The following is a 16465-nucleotide window of genomic DNA, read 5'->3' on the forward strand; positions in this document are numbered from 1 at the left end:
AGTTTTCCTTTGGTTAATTAGCCTGAATATCTCTCAAGTAAAACTGGCTGGATTACACATTACTTTGTATCATCCTTTTTATAGAAGGTTTTCTAGTTGTTTTCACAGCACATTGTACACCTATTTGTCTGTCTTCAAAAATTCAATAAATAATAAAGATAATAGTCAGGCACCTAGGTCTTCAAGTGATCAAAATCAGTTCAGTCGTTACATTTATTGAGCTAGAAATAGTAAATCAAACTCAGAAGTGGGAAATTACATAATTATGGACTAATGGAAGCCTGGGAGTGAGTTACACATTTGTAACCATGGATACTCAAAAGTAAGTTAGCACGCTGTGACATAATCATGGGGTTCAGGCGATGACACTACTTGTAAACAGTTTACATGTGTCATCTGAACTCCAATTAAACTACATTTTCACTTGTCAATATAATCGTCGATAGGAGTTGTAATTATTCAATTGTCCTATGTTCTAGGCCATCTTGCAAAGATTGATTCCTCCAAAACAATACAAATTATCAGACTGAAGAAGATATTTTATCTCCTATCTAACTTCATTGGTTTCAAAGCAAATGTAACGGCATTAATGTACTGAATCTTTCTGCTCTTACGCATCCATCTTGTGAATAATTTGATTCATTTTGGCCTGACTAGTCACAGGTTTGATAGTTAACACCTTTCAGAGTTAACAGTGAGTAGAATGGGGAACCTATGTATTATACCAGAGATAACTGGTAGTCCCATAACATGTTCCCCGACTCACAGTGCTCATGAAGGTGTGGGTTTTGAGTCACAGCAGCCTCAGTCTGCTTCCTTTATTTTGATGAGAACACAGAATTGGGAGAGTTGGACCCCAACACCGATGGCAGGGCAAATACCATTCACTTGCAAATCTTCTCGTCATAGAATATCCCATTACTGCATGCAATTCAATCTTTCCAAATATTTTAAAGTTTGGCAATTAAGTTTTCGGCAATCAGTTGGGGGCTGGTTTAGCTTAGTTGGCTAGACAGCTGGTTCGTGATGCTGAGCAAGGCCAGCAGTGCTGGTTCAATTCCCGTACCAGCTGAGGTTATTCATGAAGGCTCTGCCCTCTCACCCTTGCCTGATTTGGGGTGATCCTTTTTAAAAAAAAATTTTTATTGGGTTTTTGAACATGATATATTTACAGTTATGTGCATCGAATAAAATAGAAAAAAACTGGTAAGATATTGTACACCAGCTCATAAACAGCAATTCTATACAGTTAGCAAAATTATGTTTAACAAATAAGTAGAAACACGTTGGGGGGGGGGGGGGTAGAACTGGGGAGGTATATACATTTGGGCACCGGAGAGGCAATTACAGTAGTTCTATCCAACACAGAGAGAGCAATACGAGGATGGATCTGGTGTTGTTGCTTGCTTCCCCCGGTCGGTTATCACTGCAGTTTTTGTTGCACGTTCACCTCCGCTTCAGCCGTTCGTCCCATCTTTCTCCCGTATTTACTTGCTCTTGGTTACTGTGTTTACCGTCGTTGTTGTCGTTTCCTGTGCTCTCGCCCCCAGTTTTCATTCCCTCCCCTCCCTCCCCTCTGGTTCCCCTCTGTTGTTCCCTGTCTCCTCGTTATTCCCTCTGCCTATGCCTATGGTCATCTGGGGCTGTGGCGGCTTTATTTACTTTACGCCAGTGTTCATGGTCCACCTGAACCTCTTGTTTCCCACTACAGCATATATTATCATCATATGCTTCAATTTCTATTTTCTTATGTGCTTATCTAGCTTCCTCTTAAATTCATCAGTGCTATTTGCCTCAAGTGCTATTTGTGGTAGCAAATTCCACATTCTCACCATTCTGTTGAGTAAGGCAGTTCCTCCTGAACTTCCTTTTGGATTTATTAGCAACTATCTCATACGTACGACCCCTAGTTTAGGACTCCCCAACAAGTTAAAGCATCTTGTAGCTCACACCATAACTGCAAGAATCAATTTCAAAACCTGGTCTCAGCAACCAAAGTGCGCCCGATGAGTAAATATCTCCATAGTATTCAAAGTAAAAGCAACCAAAGTGTGCCCGATGAATAAATATCTCCATAGTACTCAAAGTAAAAGCAACCAAAGTGTGCCCGATGAGTAAATATCTCCATAGTATTCAAAGTAAAAGCAACCAAAGTGTGCTTGATGAGTAAATATCTCCATAGTATTCAAAGTAAAAGCAACCAAAGTGTGCTTGATGAGTAAATATCTCCATAGTATTCAAAGTAAAAGCAACCAAAGTGTGCTTGATGAGTAAATATCTCCATAGTACTCAAAGTAAAAGCAACCAAAGTGTGCCCGATGAATAAATATCTCCATAGTACTCAAAGTAAAAGCAACCAAAGTGTGCCCGATGAGTAAATATCTCCATAGTATTCAACGCAAAAGCAACCAAGGTGTGCCAAGTGAATTAATGCCTCCATAGTACTCAAAACAAATACACATTTGTTACTTAGTTATTGGAAATTGTCGGTGCTGATGCGATAAAAAATGTCAGATGCTTATCCCCAGGCTCCAATGTTTTTCATATTCTGATATTTGGTAGGAGTTTTGTGAAGGAATTGATTCTTACTCAGTTACAGTTTCCCGAATGCCAATTACTCCTGCTGTAACTGACCTAAATGCTCATCTTCCTGTGCAGCAGGATGGCAGGCTATCTGGCTGCCTAAGACATCACAGGAAAACCCAATCTGATGCTCACTCAATGTCTGCAGACATACATTTTCCAGCATGGGTTGCTGATGCTCAATGGGGAGACGGTGGCGAACTGGTAATATCATGGGACTAGTAATCCAGAGGCCCGGGCTAATGCTCTCAGGTTACGGGTTCAAATCCCACCATGGAAGCTGTTGGGATTGGAATTTTATTAATAAAAACTTGCAACTATGAAGCCCGTGAAGGTGAAGATGCCCACATGAACTATCACTGATTATTGCAAAACCCCTTGTTGGTTCACTAATGAAATATGCTGACCCTACCAGGTCTGGTCTCCACGTGGCGCAGTAATGTGATTGACTCTTAACTGCCTCTGAAATGACACAGTAAGGCAATTAGGAATGGGCAACAAATGCTGGCCTTGCATGTGATACTCACATCCCATGAAAGAGAAAGGAATAGAACCCTTTGTCTTTCCTGAATGAGGGGCAATGAAGAGAATGATACTTACAAACATACAAAATTGTCAAATGGTGGAAGGCCAGCTTCTCCGTCAAGACTGTTCACATCATGATGTCTGGAGCATCATGACTAAATAGATCCTTCCTTATGAACACCACTCACACAATCACATCACAGCCACGTAATCTCCAGATGCAAAAACACAAGGAAAAAACTCAGCGCCAATAAGGGGAAACTGGCCAGAATTCTCCAACTGTTGCAATTCACTGCTCCTGCCCGGAAGGTTTCCCGACGGGGTGGGGTATCTTCAATGGGAAATCCCATTGACAAGCAGCAGGAGTAGCCAATCCCACCGGCAGGGAATGGTGCAGCGTCGAGAAACATGGGGCTGGGAGAACCAGAGAATTCAGCACCTGCTCTGTAAAATCTTCCCTCCCAGATTGAATTTTGTTCAGGAGATCAGCCAGCTGTAATCTATAAAGACACGTACCTTCCACCTGATGTTATCTGTGCCCTAGTCGAGAACCGGTCCGGCTTCCTCCTGAAGGCATGAGTCCACCTTGAAGCACCCTGCCTTGCCATCTGAGCTGAAGTCTGATAACACCGTGCCGTCTGGGGACAAGGAACTTCCAGGCCCGGATCTCTGATTTTTCCTGCTGAGCAGTCTTGATGACTTTCAATGATCAGAACTCAATTCTGCCTGGATGTCTTTGTACTTGCTATCAGAATCACTTTCTCTGGCCAGTGGACACCTTTATGTCACTGTGGTGGAGGTGTCAACGGAACATGCCAAATGTAACTCTGTGCCTGCAAATAGAAAGAGAACCCCGAATTAGTTCCATACAAACATGAACTTTTTGAAATAAATACATGGCCTAACCCTTGCGTATGGAAACGTCTGAGAGTTCTGAACAGCTTCAACACCAATTTAACAAATCTACAAACCAAATTTTTTTTCTTTGGCTAACTTTAAGTGATGTTAACTTTTAATGTAATCCGAACAGGAGCAAGATCCTCCTCAGAATTCGCTGGTGTCCAGTCACAGATGAGAAAATTCAAATTAAATCAGATGATCCAATCATTGTCAAAACTAAAAAGATATATACTGCATTGTCCAGAACCGTAATCATAGAACATAGAACATAGAACGATATAGCGCAGTACAGGCCCTTCAGCCCACGCTGTTGCACCGACATGGGAAGTCAAAAACTAAAGGCCATCTAACCTACACTATGCCCTTATCATCCATATGCTTATCCAATAAACTTTTAAATGCCCTCAATGTTGGCGAGTTCACTACTGTTGCAGGTAGGGCATTCCACGGCCTCACCACTCTTTGCGTAAAAAACCTACCTCTGACGTCTGTCCTATATCTATTACCCCTCAATTTAAGGTTATGTCCCCTCGTGCTAGCCACCTCCATCCGCGGGAGAAGGCTCTCACTGTCCACCCAATCATGGTGCAAAGATAGCACCCAAGCCATTCTCTGATTAGATAAATTAATGTTCCACTCTAATTGTTTTTCACATTGAACGCATAAATCAACAGATTCCAGCATTCATATTCATAATTTTATGAGACAAGCATTTCATATCATGTACGGAATAAAAAGCCAATTATTCCTTGTTATTTATTTCCCTCATTAAGTTGTTTGTGTTGCTGTATTAATCTGTTTGCACAGTGAATTTAAAAACTTTCTCCAATCGGTCTTGTTACATCTGTAAATCTTTTGTTGCATTGGGGACGATTTTGAACGATTTGTTTGTGACAAAGTCGGCACTAGGCTCAAAATCCAGAGAAAAGCAAAAACACTCCGTGAATGGTTTTTGGAATCTTACCTCTCACCCCCTCCACCTCACGCCTCCCCTTGCCAGGGGAGTAGTGCGAATCATGCCATGCGAGCCCGGGAGCCTCAGCGTGATACATTACCAAAGCCATTATGGAAAACTCTCTGGCCAGGTCTGAGTGGATCCTTTCGGGGGCATAGCGATAAGTATAGCTGCCATCAACCCGCCCTCCCGCCCCACCTCCCCGCGGGATAGAAGGGCATATCCAGGTAGTGTCCTGGCAGTGACCCCTTTACGCAGGTTGTCACTGTCAGGGTGGCAGTGCCACCCCAGCAGTGCCAACATATGCCAGGGGCATTGCCAGGGCAGGACCCTAGTGGGAGCCCCATGGGAGGATTGTATATGTGTGGTGGGCCCGGGGGAGAGCGGACATTGAGAGCGGGAGAATCTGCTGGTAATGACTGAAGGGAGGGATCTGCCGGTGAGGAATGTCATGGGGGGTGGGGATCTGCTGGTGACGACTGCTGTGGGGGGAGAGCCCCGAGACCTCTGAGATGTGGCCTGGATGCCATTCGCTTGCAGTGCTGGTCGAGGCGCCTTTTAAAGATGACACCCCAATCTGTTTGAAGCCGGTTCCTGGCACTAAGAGTCTCTGCGACGCCAGAGAGAAAAAGTCATCGAGATAGCTCAGGTGACTAACTGAGCCAAAAAAGATGACACTGAGCTTCAAAACGTAGTTGAAGGGAAAGTTAACCAAATATGGGACGGTGTGGTTGTGAAGTCTGCGGGTGGGATCAACAGGCACAGCTCAGATCCAGACACAGTCCTCATTACACAACTGGAACCCAAGGCTTTGGAAGGAATTTGGCCATCAAACCAAACCTAAGGTGGACTCCTCTCATTGCGGGGGTGGGGTGGGGGGGGGATCATCCCCATTGAATCTGCCATCTTCGGGAGCTTGTATAGTTCTGCTGCAACCGAAGGGGGCACATTCAAACACGTGGTTGCACAGGGCAAAGTGTGCCGATGCAAAAAAAAGCAACAGTCTACAGCGCCACTGAACATAGTGGAGAAGAGATCTGAAGAAGAGAATGCAATGCATCGGTTGAACGCAGTCCAATTGAATAAGACAGGTCCGACTGAAATTCTCTTAAGGGTAAAATGGAAGTTGACACCGGGGGTTCGGTGACCATAGTGGGTGAGCAGACATTCCAATATCTTTATGCAGAGACACAGCTTTTAAACTGTACAGCAGCCAAGCTTTTGGCATAACCAGGGAGATTTTGAAGATCCTCAGATCCAGCCAAGACCCAGTGAGCTGCAGAGTGCAGGAGACCAATCTGCCTTTGGTTGTCGTGTAAGGACATAGGCCCAGTCTGTTGGGATGAGATTGGTTACAGAAGATTAGACTCAACTGGCTGGAAATCTTCAAAATATCTGATGTGGAGTCGACAAGTCTAATGAGCATCGTGAACACTCTTGTACCTCGGTCCAGTCAAATGGAGACAAGGACTCCCGTTTCTGTGGAACATGCTGTACAGGTCGAGGCCAATGAGGCAAGTTCATCTGTCATTGAATTGGGCATCGACTGTGGCACCCTGAGATGGCAACGTCTGTGGATCACTCGATCGCCCAAAAGGGTGCCGAGCCTGCGGCTGGGCTACAGCGGTCTGGTAGGACCCAGAGGTCTTCAGACGGATTGACTTTTTAGTGGATTCTCTTTCCTTGGTTGTCCCTGTAAACCATTGTAACTTTTGTAGATAGTTTTGGGGTAGTGTTTTAAGGGACTTAAGATGGGAAAGATACGATTGCGTGGCCCCTTTCAGGGGACAAGCTCCATGGAACATGTCACTGGGTTGGGGGGGGGGTGCAATCGTGTAGGAGCGCACGAATCCAAGTCAATGCGTAGTTTGCGCAGGGCCCTGGGAGGAGGACCCTGGGCAATGTGGACCAGGGAGCTGAAGACCTGGGGTGGGATTCTCCGTCAGCCGATGGTGGAATCGAGAAACGCGATTGGGCAGAGAATCGCTTCTGGCGCCAAAATTGCGGTGGGTGCTGGTTTCGCGCCAAATCTCAATTCTCCATCACCTCGCCAGTGGCGACAATGCATTCCAGAACGTACATACAGTAAACACCCTTGGCCTATCATTAGCAGGCCTGACACCGTATTCTCTGCTATTCTCCGCCTCCACTGGCACAAGTTCCCGATGGCGGGGTTCACTTGTGCTTTTAAAAATCGTGAACCAGGCGTCGTGGTTGCTGAGGAGGAGTGAGGTTGTATGGAAAGTGTCCAACATCGCCATAGTTTGCTGGCAGTCGTGCCGATGGCTGGGGGGGCTTCTGTCAGGGCCAGGGTGAGTAGCGGGGGGTGACCAGGAGGTGGGCTGTGGGGTCGAGGTGGATGGGCAAGAACCACCATGACCACAGCCTGCAAGGCAGCCATGCAGCTGTGCCCACCGCTGACTGCCCACCGTGAATTTCGGGCCACAGGTCGTATGGGTGTCCCCCAGGGGCACCCGCCCCAGCCGACCCATCAGTGGGATGGATGGGTTCCAGCGCAACCAGTGCCATCTTGTGGGGAGTGCAGTGTGTATAAGCGGCTGCAGTTTGTCAGCCTCCTGACTGTCAATAGCGAACCCGGCGAATCCGACACTGTTTCTCATTGGAATCAGTTGTGTTCCACATGGAGCTCATGCTAGCTCCTTAACAGTCGCTGAATCGCTCCAGGTACGGTGCCGGTTTTGCTGTCGTAGAAGTTCACAAATCCTTCCCCGGCGTTAACACTTACTCTCAGTTCGGAGAATCCAGCTGCTGTTGTATGGCGTTCTGTACTGGTTATCTCACCACCTTTGCCTTTCATCCATAAACCTCTTTGTTACTGGAAGCCTCCAGTACATGTCTCGAACAACCACAATATTCAAGTCAAATATATACCATTAAAGGTTCTTGCTATTAACTTAAAATTATTATTTTTTTACAAGTTTTAGTTATGGGGTTACAATGCAATTGACCCGCTCCCAGTTTAGGATTTCCCTCGCAACGATGTCAAGGTCACAGAGTGCCAAGTGTCGTCTGAGACCAATGCAGGCTTTACCTTGGCTACTTCCAGACTGGGCTTAACTAGCATCTTAAATACAGAGTGTCTGCTGACACTGTTGCCATGTCTCACCCTGGTGACAAATGCCACTGATTTATAAACGAAATAGCATAACTTCAAAGAGGATACATGAATTGAGAGACTTGGGGATTTGTATCCACAATCTTTGCAGGTTGCAGAACAAGTTACCAGGCTGTTTAAAAAAGCAAACAAGGTCCTTATAAATAAAAGCACGAAGCAAGGAGGTTGTGCTGAACCTTTATAAATCCTTGATTAGGATTCAGCTGAAGTACTATATCCTATTCTGAGACCACATTTATCAAGAATGTCAAGGCCTTGGAGAGGGTACAGAAGGGATTTACTGAAACGGTACCAGGGCTAAGGGGAGGGTTTTCCAGCCCTTTCCATTGGCGGAATCTTCCAGTCCCACCAAAGTCGATCCCTGCCGGCAGGGAAAAAACAGGCTAACCATGCGAATTGCCATTGACTTCGGCAGGGGCGGGAGGTCCGACTGGAGGACAATGGGAAAATCCGCCGCTGGAAAGCTGGAAAATTCCACCTACGAGACTTCTGTTAAGCGCAGAGGCTGGACGAGCAAGGATTGTTGTCCTTGTATCAGAGATGGGAGATGTAATAGATGTGTTCAAAATCATGAGAGGATAGAGTAAAGACCGGAGCATGGGACTTAAATGTGTTGAACGGGTGTGGCACGGTGGCGCAGTGGTTAGCACTGCTGCCTCACAGTGCCAGGGACCTGGGTCAATTTCCAGCTCGGGTAACTGTCTGTGTGGAGTTTGTACTTTCTCCCCGTGTCTGCATAGATTTCCTTCCACAGTTCAAAGATGTGTGGGTTAGGTGGACTGGACATGCTAAATTGCCCCTTGAGGTGAGGATACAGGGAGGTGGATAGGGCAATAGGTAGGGTGGTCTTTCAAAATGTCGGTGCAGACCCAATGGGCCAAATGGCCTCTTTCTATACTGGAGGGATTCTATGAGTCTATGATATCTGTGCTGTATATTCAATGCAATATGTGACGGTTCCAAGCTACAAATACTCTAAATTACACCTGGATGCAAGGATTTTTCCCCGCTAAAGCTCACAGTCTAAAGCAAAAGTGAGGCATGATATATACAAGAGCCTTGGAATTCCTGGTGGCCCAGTCTAGCAACAATAGTATGGAATAGTACTGTCTGCCGTCATCCATTACTAAGGGCCTTGTCATAAATTGTGGAGACAGAATTGCCCAATCACTGCATCCGAGTGAACCATGGTGTCACGGTAGCACAGTGGTCAGCACTGTTGCTTCACAGCACCAGGGATGCAGGTTCGATTCTCGGGTTGGGTCAATGTCTGGATGGAGTCTACACGTTTTCCCTGTGTCTGCGTGGGTTTCCTCCGGTTTCCTCCCAGAAGTCCAGAAAGATGTGCTTGTTAGGCGAATTGGATATTCTGAATTCTCCCTCAGTGTACCCGAACAGGTGCTGGAGTGTGGCGACTAGAGGCTTTTCACAGTAACTTCATTGCAGTGTTAATGTAAGCCTAATTGTGACTCTAATAAAGATTCTTATTATCAGCAGTGGTACATCAGAAGTAGCAACAACCATTAAAAAAATTGTGAAGGTTGTGTGCCACGCAAATTGCACAACTGGGCCCCAAGAAGGGCCGAAGATGACTTGACATTTCCTCTATTCCTAAAGGAGTAGGTGGATATGGTCCCTCCTGGATTTATTATCCTAGATCTGGGTATAAGACTGGGGCCCACAATGAAATGTTGGAGCCAGCTGGCAGCAATAACCTGCACTCTGTTAAACTTAAAAAAAAAAATTTAAAGTACCCAATTCATTTTTCTTTACAATTAAGAGGCAATTTAGCGTGGCCAATCCACCTGACCTGCACATCTTTGGATTGTGGGAGTGAAACACGGGGAGAATGAGCAAACTCCACGCGGACAGTGACCCAGAGCCGGGTTCGAACCTGGGACCTCGGCGCCGTGAGGCAGCTGTGCCAATCACTGTGCCACCGTGCTGTCCTCGTTCTGTTAAACTTAACAAAAGCACAATGGCAGAATTTCTGAAGTAACAGGGAATCTCCCCAAGATCCTCCCAAAATGCAGAGGGAAAGACAAAAAAACTCAACTGATATCGCGACACCCCCCTCCCCGACCAATAATAAATGACAGAGAAATGAGATCCAGGTTCTACTACAAATCGTGACCTCTCTGTAGCTGATGTATCTGATCCATACTCTTCCCATCCATCAGAAATTTGGCTGCAAGAGATATTATATTCAATAATGTAGTCATTTATTGTTACCTCAATACTTTAATTTTACAGGACAATGTTTCATATATCAATCAATGCAAATATTTAAAAACAAATTTAGATGTATGTTACTTTGTCCGATAGATTTGCAGTGGCAATATCACAAATGATTTTGGATACTACAGTGTTTGAAAAATTACCCAGTTTGTAAGTTTGAATGCCAAGCCTTATTTGAGACTCATATGCACATCTTCAATTGAAAGACTGCTTCATTGATGGAATAAGGCACCTGTTAAAAAGAGAAGGATCAGGGCTTCTAACGTTTTCTATTAGCACATAGAACTTAGCCAAGCTGTGACATTTCTAGAGCTATGGACTAAGGGCAGCAGAGTGGGACTAATTAGACAGCATGTGCAAAATGAGAAGAATGGTGTCCATCTGTGTTGTACAATTCGATGATGATTATGAATATTGTATGATGGACATAATTGCTCAAATTGTGGATGGATAAGTTGGATTCAAAACCATAAAATGAAGAGGAGGCACATATAACACGTGTATACGGCTGGATTTTACCAGCCCTTTGGAAATGGGCTGGGAGGTAGAAGTGCTTGTAAAATGGCAGTGGAAGCCGTCAGAAGGATCTTCCCACTGCCACCAGATAGTCCCAGTATTGGGAATCTTAGCAACACGGTCACACACCTGGTGGTTAATTATGTCAATTAATTGCCTAATTAAGTGTTACTTCCCATCTCAGCTGGCATTTTACTATTTTAGGGAGACTCGAGGCTGCCCCCAAGGTTGAGGTGCATTGCTGGAAGCAACCACCCTACCTATTGTCAGGGACTGCTTGCCTTCAAGGGCATCTCAGTATGGAGGCACCCTCTCCCTTCATTGTGCAGTTTCAAACTTCAATTAAACCAATGAATTGGTCAGCATTTTATTGGCATTGAGATGTGCTCTCGCCATCTGGCGAGATTACCAGGTACACCATGGTGACCTTCCAATTGGTTCATGACAGGTATGGTCGTTATATGGCACATAGAGGGTCTCCATCGCAGCAATGGCCACTCCCATGGCTTTGACAATGCTCCTGAAGGAATACAATGTTGACAAATGTGAGGTTATCCATTTTGATAGGGAGAACAGCAAAAGGGATTATTATTTAAATGATAAAATATTAAACATGCTGCTGTGCAGAGGGACCTGGGTGTGCTAGTCCATGAGTCGCAAAAAGTTGGTTTACAGGTGCAACAGGTGATTAAGAAGGCAAGTGGAATTTTGTCCTTCATTGCTGGAGGGATGGAGTTTAAGACTAGGGAGGTTATGCTGCAATTGTATAAGGTGTTAGTGAGACCACACTTGGAGTAGTGTGTTCAGGTTTGGTCCCCTTACCTGAGAAAGGATGTACTGACGCTGGAGGGTGTGCAGAGGAGATTCACTAGGTTAATCCCAGAGTTGAGCGGGTAGGATTACGAGGAGAGGTTGAGTAGACAGGGACTGTACTCGTTGGAATTTAGAAGGATGAGGGGGGATCTTATAGACACATATAAAATTATGAAGGGAATAGATAGGATAGATGCAGGCAGGTTGTTTCCACTAGCAGGCGAACGCAGAACTAGGGGGCATAGCCTCAAAATAAGGGGAAGTAGATTTAGGACTGAGCTTAGGAGGGACTTCTTCATTCAAAAGGTTGTGAATCCATGAAATTTACTGCCCAGTGAAGCAGTTGTCGCTCCTTCATTAAATGTTTTCAAGATAAAGATAAACAGTTTTTTGAAGAATAAAGGAATAAAGGGTTGTGGTGTTCGGGCAGGAAACTTGGAGCTGAGTCCACAAAAGGTCAGTCATGATCTCATTGAATGGCGGAGCCGATTCAATCGGCCAAATGGCCCACTTCTGCCCCTCTGACATATGGTCTTCTGGTCTAAGGACAGCAGATGCATGGGGACAGCACCACTGACAAGTTCTCCTCCAAGTCACCATCCTGACTTGGAAATATATTGTCGTTCCTTCACTGTTGCTGGGACAAAATCCTGGAAAGTGTTGCCGAAGGAATCTTGTTGAGTTCTTGCAGTGCATCTTGTAGATGGTACACAGTGCTGTTACTGTGCGTCGGTGGTGGAGGGAGTGAATGTTTTTGGAAGGAAAAGCAATCAAGCAGTTGCTTTGTCCTGGATGGTGTCGAGCTTCTTGAGTGTTGTTGGAGCTGCACTCATCCAGGAAAATTGCGAGTATTCCATTATACTCCTGGCTTGTGCCTTGCAGATGGTGGGCAGGAGTCAGGAGGTGAGTTGCTGGATTCCTAGTCTTTGGCCTGCTCTGGTAGCTGCAGTATTTATGATGCGGTCCACATTCATCTGAAAACAGGGGTGGCATTCTCCCCTACCCGGCGTGACGGAGGGTCCCGGAGTAGGGGAGTGGCGCCAACCACTCAGGGGTGAATTCTCCCACCTTTGGGGACAGACCCGCGCCGGAGCGGTTTGCACCAGAAGACTGGCACAAAAAACCCGTGCCCCGGGCAGCGGGGCTGGCCGAAAGGCTTTCGACGGTCGATGCATGCGCCGGCAGTGACGTCAGCGGCAGCTGGCCGCTGATGTCACTGCCGGCGCATGCGCGATGTGGCGTTCTCTTCCGCTTCCGCCATGGCGAAGGCCGTGGCAGCCGCTGAGGAAAATAGTGCACCCAGGGCACTGGCCCGGAGTCCGAGCGGGGGGCCCCGATCGCGGGCCAGGCCACCGTGGGGGCACCCCCCCGGGGTTCGATTGCCCCCCCCCCCCCCCCCCCCCCCGCCCCCCCCCCCCCTCCCCAGGACCCCGGGGGCCTGCTCGCGCCGCTGATCCCGCCGTTCCAGAGGTGGTTCAAACCTCGGCGGCGGGAGAGGCCTCCCAGCGGCGGGACTTTGGCCCATCCCGGAGAATCACCGCAGGGGACTCGCCGCTCGGAGTGGCGAGTTTCCCGTCACCGCCACTTCCCGGGTGGCGGAGAATCTCTGCCACGGTGGGGGCGGGATTTTCGGCGGCTCCAGGCGATTCACCGACCCTGCTGGGGGTCGGAGAATTTCGCCCCTGATTTCTGAATGTTTGTGAGTAGTTCAGGCAATGTGCCATATACATTCATTTAAACTGGTTTTCCTGTTGCGCTATCGAATAGAATCCATAAAACTACCCTTCTTCATTACAGAGACCCCTGCCTGGAAGCTGGAGGGCAGTACAGACAGTGACAGTGAAAGAAAATCACTGCTTTAAAACTCAACTCTTTAATAAACATGCTGGTTCAGGCAGAGGAAGCAGCACCTGTAAATTCCTAGAAAAATAAAACATCAGCTGGGGTTAAACACCCTCAGATGTTGGATTTGCAATCCTGTCATTAAATATATGTGAAATTGATTTTACTACTCTGTGATTGACAGCTTCCACACACAGACAGATGTCTGGATTATTTAATCTAATTTCAGTTCAAATTTAAAAGGATTTCAAGTAGTCAGCTGTGAAACTAACCACAATGTTTATAAACATCTAGCTATGATTGACAGCTCTTGGACCACATCACTCCCCCTTCTTTTCTGGGGTCTCTCTTATGAGGGAGCCTCTGACCTTTGTAGTTGGGGGCAGAGGTTTCTGGTGGGAGTCTCTCCTTTAGGGGATCTTTGGTGGGTGTCTCTGTAATGGAGGGTTTCTGTTAGGAGGATCTCTTATGGGGGTATCCTGCGGGGGGCTCTGTGCGGGGGATTGGATCACCCTAGTATTGTGGGAGGGGGAGGGGTGGAATTGTGTTGTTGGGGCACTGCCGGACCTCGCTATTGGGCTGCATGTTCAAAATGGCAGGAATCCTTCGCAATCCCTGTCATGCGTAATTTTGCATGGCAAGGGATAGGGAAGCACCTCTGGACTTGCATTCCCTGCGTGAACCCAGATCAGTGGCGATTCATCTCCGACGGGAGAAGTCTCCCAAATAGAGAATCCCGGCCCTGATGTTGTCCATGGTTCTCTCTTGTCAGTTAATAATAATAATAATCTTTATTAGTGTCACAAGTAGGCTGACATTAACACTGCAATGAAGTTACTGTGAAAAGCCCCGAGTCGCCACATTCCTGCGCCTGTTCGGGTACCCAGAGGGAGAATTCAGAATGTCCAAATTACCGAACAAGCACGTCTTTTGCGACTTGTGGGAGGAAACGGGAGCATCCGGAGGAAACCCATGCAGACACGGGGAGAAGGTGCAGACTCCGCATAGACAGTGACCCAAGCCGGGAATTGAAGCCAGGACCCTGGAGCTGTGAAGCAGCCGTGCTAACCACTGTGCTACCATGCTGCTAAGCCCCTCTCCTTCAAATCTGCCATCAACCCCCCCCCAAAAAAAACCACTTGACTCCTCCATCCTTGAAAACTGTCACCCCATCTCCAACCTCCCTTTCCTCTCCAACATCCTCGAACATGCCGCCACCTCTCAGATCTGTGCCCATCCTTTCCTGTACTTCACCTTTGAATTGCTTCAATCAGACAACCCACACAACAGTACCGAAAGGGCCCTTAGCAAAGTCACAAATTAGATCTTATGCTGCTGTGACCAAGGTATTCTATCCCTCCCCCTCAGCAAAAAAAAAACAAGTTACACTGGAGTTAATCAAAAGTGAGCAGTAAAAGATTACGCCTTCCTGCTCGAGTGCCTCAAGATTAGCTTCCTCCTTCAGTGGTAATAGATAAATGTCTTTGCTTGATCAGAAGCACTAAAGTCGAACAACATTTGAGTGTTTTCTGTCTTTGAAAATATATAGAATAATGTTAGCCTCTCAAATGTGGATATTGAAATAGAATAGTACCCATTTCTTATCTTGGGAACAATGAAACTTCACAGCGTTTACCCAATTTAGTGGGAACAGCAATGTATAACACTATTAACTTTTAAAAATGAAGGTAGTAGCAGCAAGCAGCGTTTGCTGGCGAGAGAAGGAAACGTGAAAACAGAAACTGAAAAAGCTTGTGCCAGTTTACAATGGACTCCTGCAGAGAAAAGGATTTATCTGCCTGAGTGAGAACAGTGAGACAGAATAGCATTTAGCTCCGTGAATGAGGCTGGTAGCAAACCCGCCCAAGCAAATTGAATTCACCCACTTCCAGCAGAGAAACGTTGCACACAGCCAATGGAAAGATGACACAATGGGGACAGTTTTCACAGATGGTGCAGTGAGCACAGTTGGCATCGCTGACATTGTTGGTTTGGTTGCCATGTTTGTCATCGCAGACTCAGCGTGTAGCTGGTAGAGGATGGCACATCTTTTCACTTATGAAAGTCAATATTGGCAAGATGCATACTGTTCTTCCTTACCGATTGTTAAAGGAGTCCATTCAGCACCAGCACAAAGTGTGGTTCCATTGGACTGAAAACTCAGACTCCAGATTTGAAAATGAAAAACGAGTAAGTTATCACATGACATCTTTTCATAGAAATCATAGAATCCCTACAGTGCAGAAGGAGGCCATTTGGCTCATCAAGTCTGCCCTGACTCTCTGAAAGTGCACATTACCTCGGTCCATGGGCTGGCTTCTCCAAACCCTGACGCTGAAATCACGGACGGCGCAGGGGCGAAGAATTCAGTTCCCCGCATGGAATCGGGACCGGCGCTGGTTCTCTGATTCTCCAGGGGCTGAAAAGCCGCGTTGCACGACCGCTTACCTGAGGCCATTGTTGGATGCCCGCTCCGCCATTCTCCGTCCCAGGCAGCATGGATCTAACATGGTCCTGCCAGGGTGAAGGTAGGCAGATCTGAGGGCAGCGGGCGGCTTATACCCGGCAGGTAAATTTTTGGTCGGCATGCGGCCGATCGGGGGTCTATTTTAGGGTCTAACTCCGCAGTCTGGAGCACGGCGCGGCCGCTGGAGGCCTCCACCGTACACATGCGCGACCTTTGGCCCGGAGGTGCGGGGGCCTGTATCCGCAGCAAAAGCTGCTAGATTCACGCCGGTTCCCTGCTAGCACCCTGCAGGGCGACGAATATGTGGCCCTTTCATGGCAGTTTTTCGGGCGTGAAAGTCCACAGTTTTTACGACGGCGTGGGGACATAGTCCCAAAAACAGAGAATCTAGCCACACACCTCTGGATTTCCCGGACAGCTGGCTCGTGGTGATAAAGAAAATGATAAGGAGTGTAGAATTGGTGGCCCTTTTTGTGCTTCAGCCCAAAAT

The 16465-nt window shown here is 46.9% G+C and overlaps 1 long non-coding RNA gene across 1 annotated transcript in view; it reads right to left on the reverse strand.

The window, feature by feature from the left end:
* LOC119965381 overlaps positions 1-16465 on the reverse strand; it is a 186848-nt gene that overhangs the window by 104515 nt on the left and 65868 nt on the right. Inside the window, exon 2 of the long non-coding RNA XR_005460500.1 lies at positions 3625-3941. This is a non-coding gene — a long non-coding RNA (uncharacterized LOC119965381). The remainder of the gene's footprint in view (positions 1-3624; positions 3942-16465) is intronic.

This window comes from Scyliorhinus canicula, chromosome 4 (assembly GCF_902713615.1).
Source record: "Scyliorhinus canicula chromosome 4, sScyCan1.1, whole genome shotgun sequence".
In the NCBI taxonomy this organism is placed as follows: Eukaryota; Metazoa; Chordata; class Chondrichthyes; order Carcharhiniformes; family Scyliorhinidae; genus Scyliorhinus; species Scyliorhinus canicula.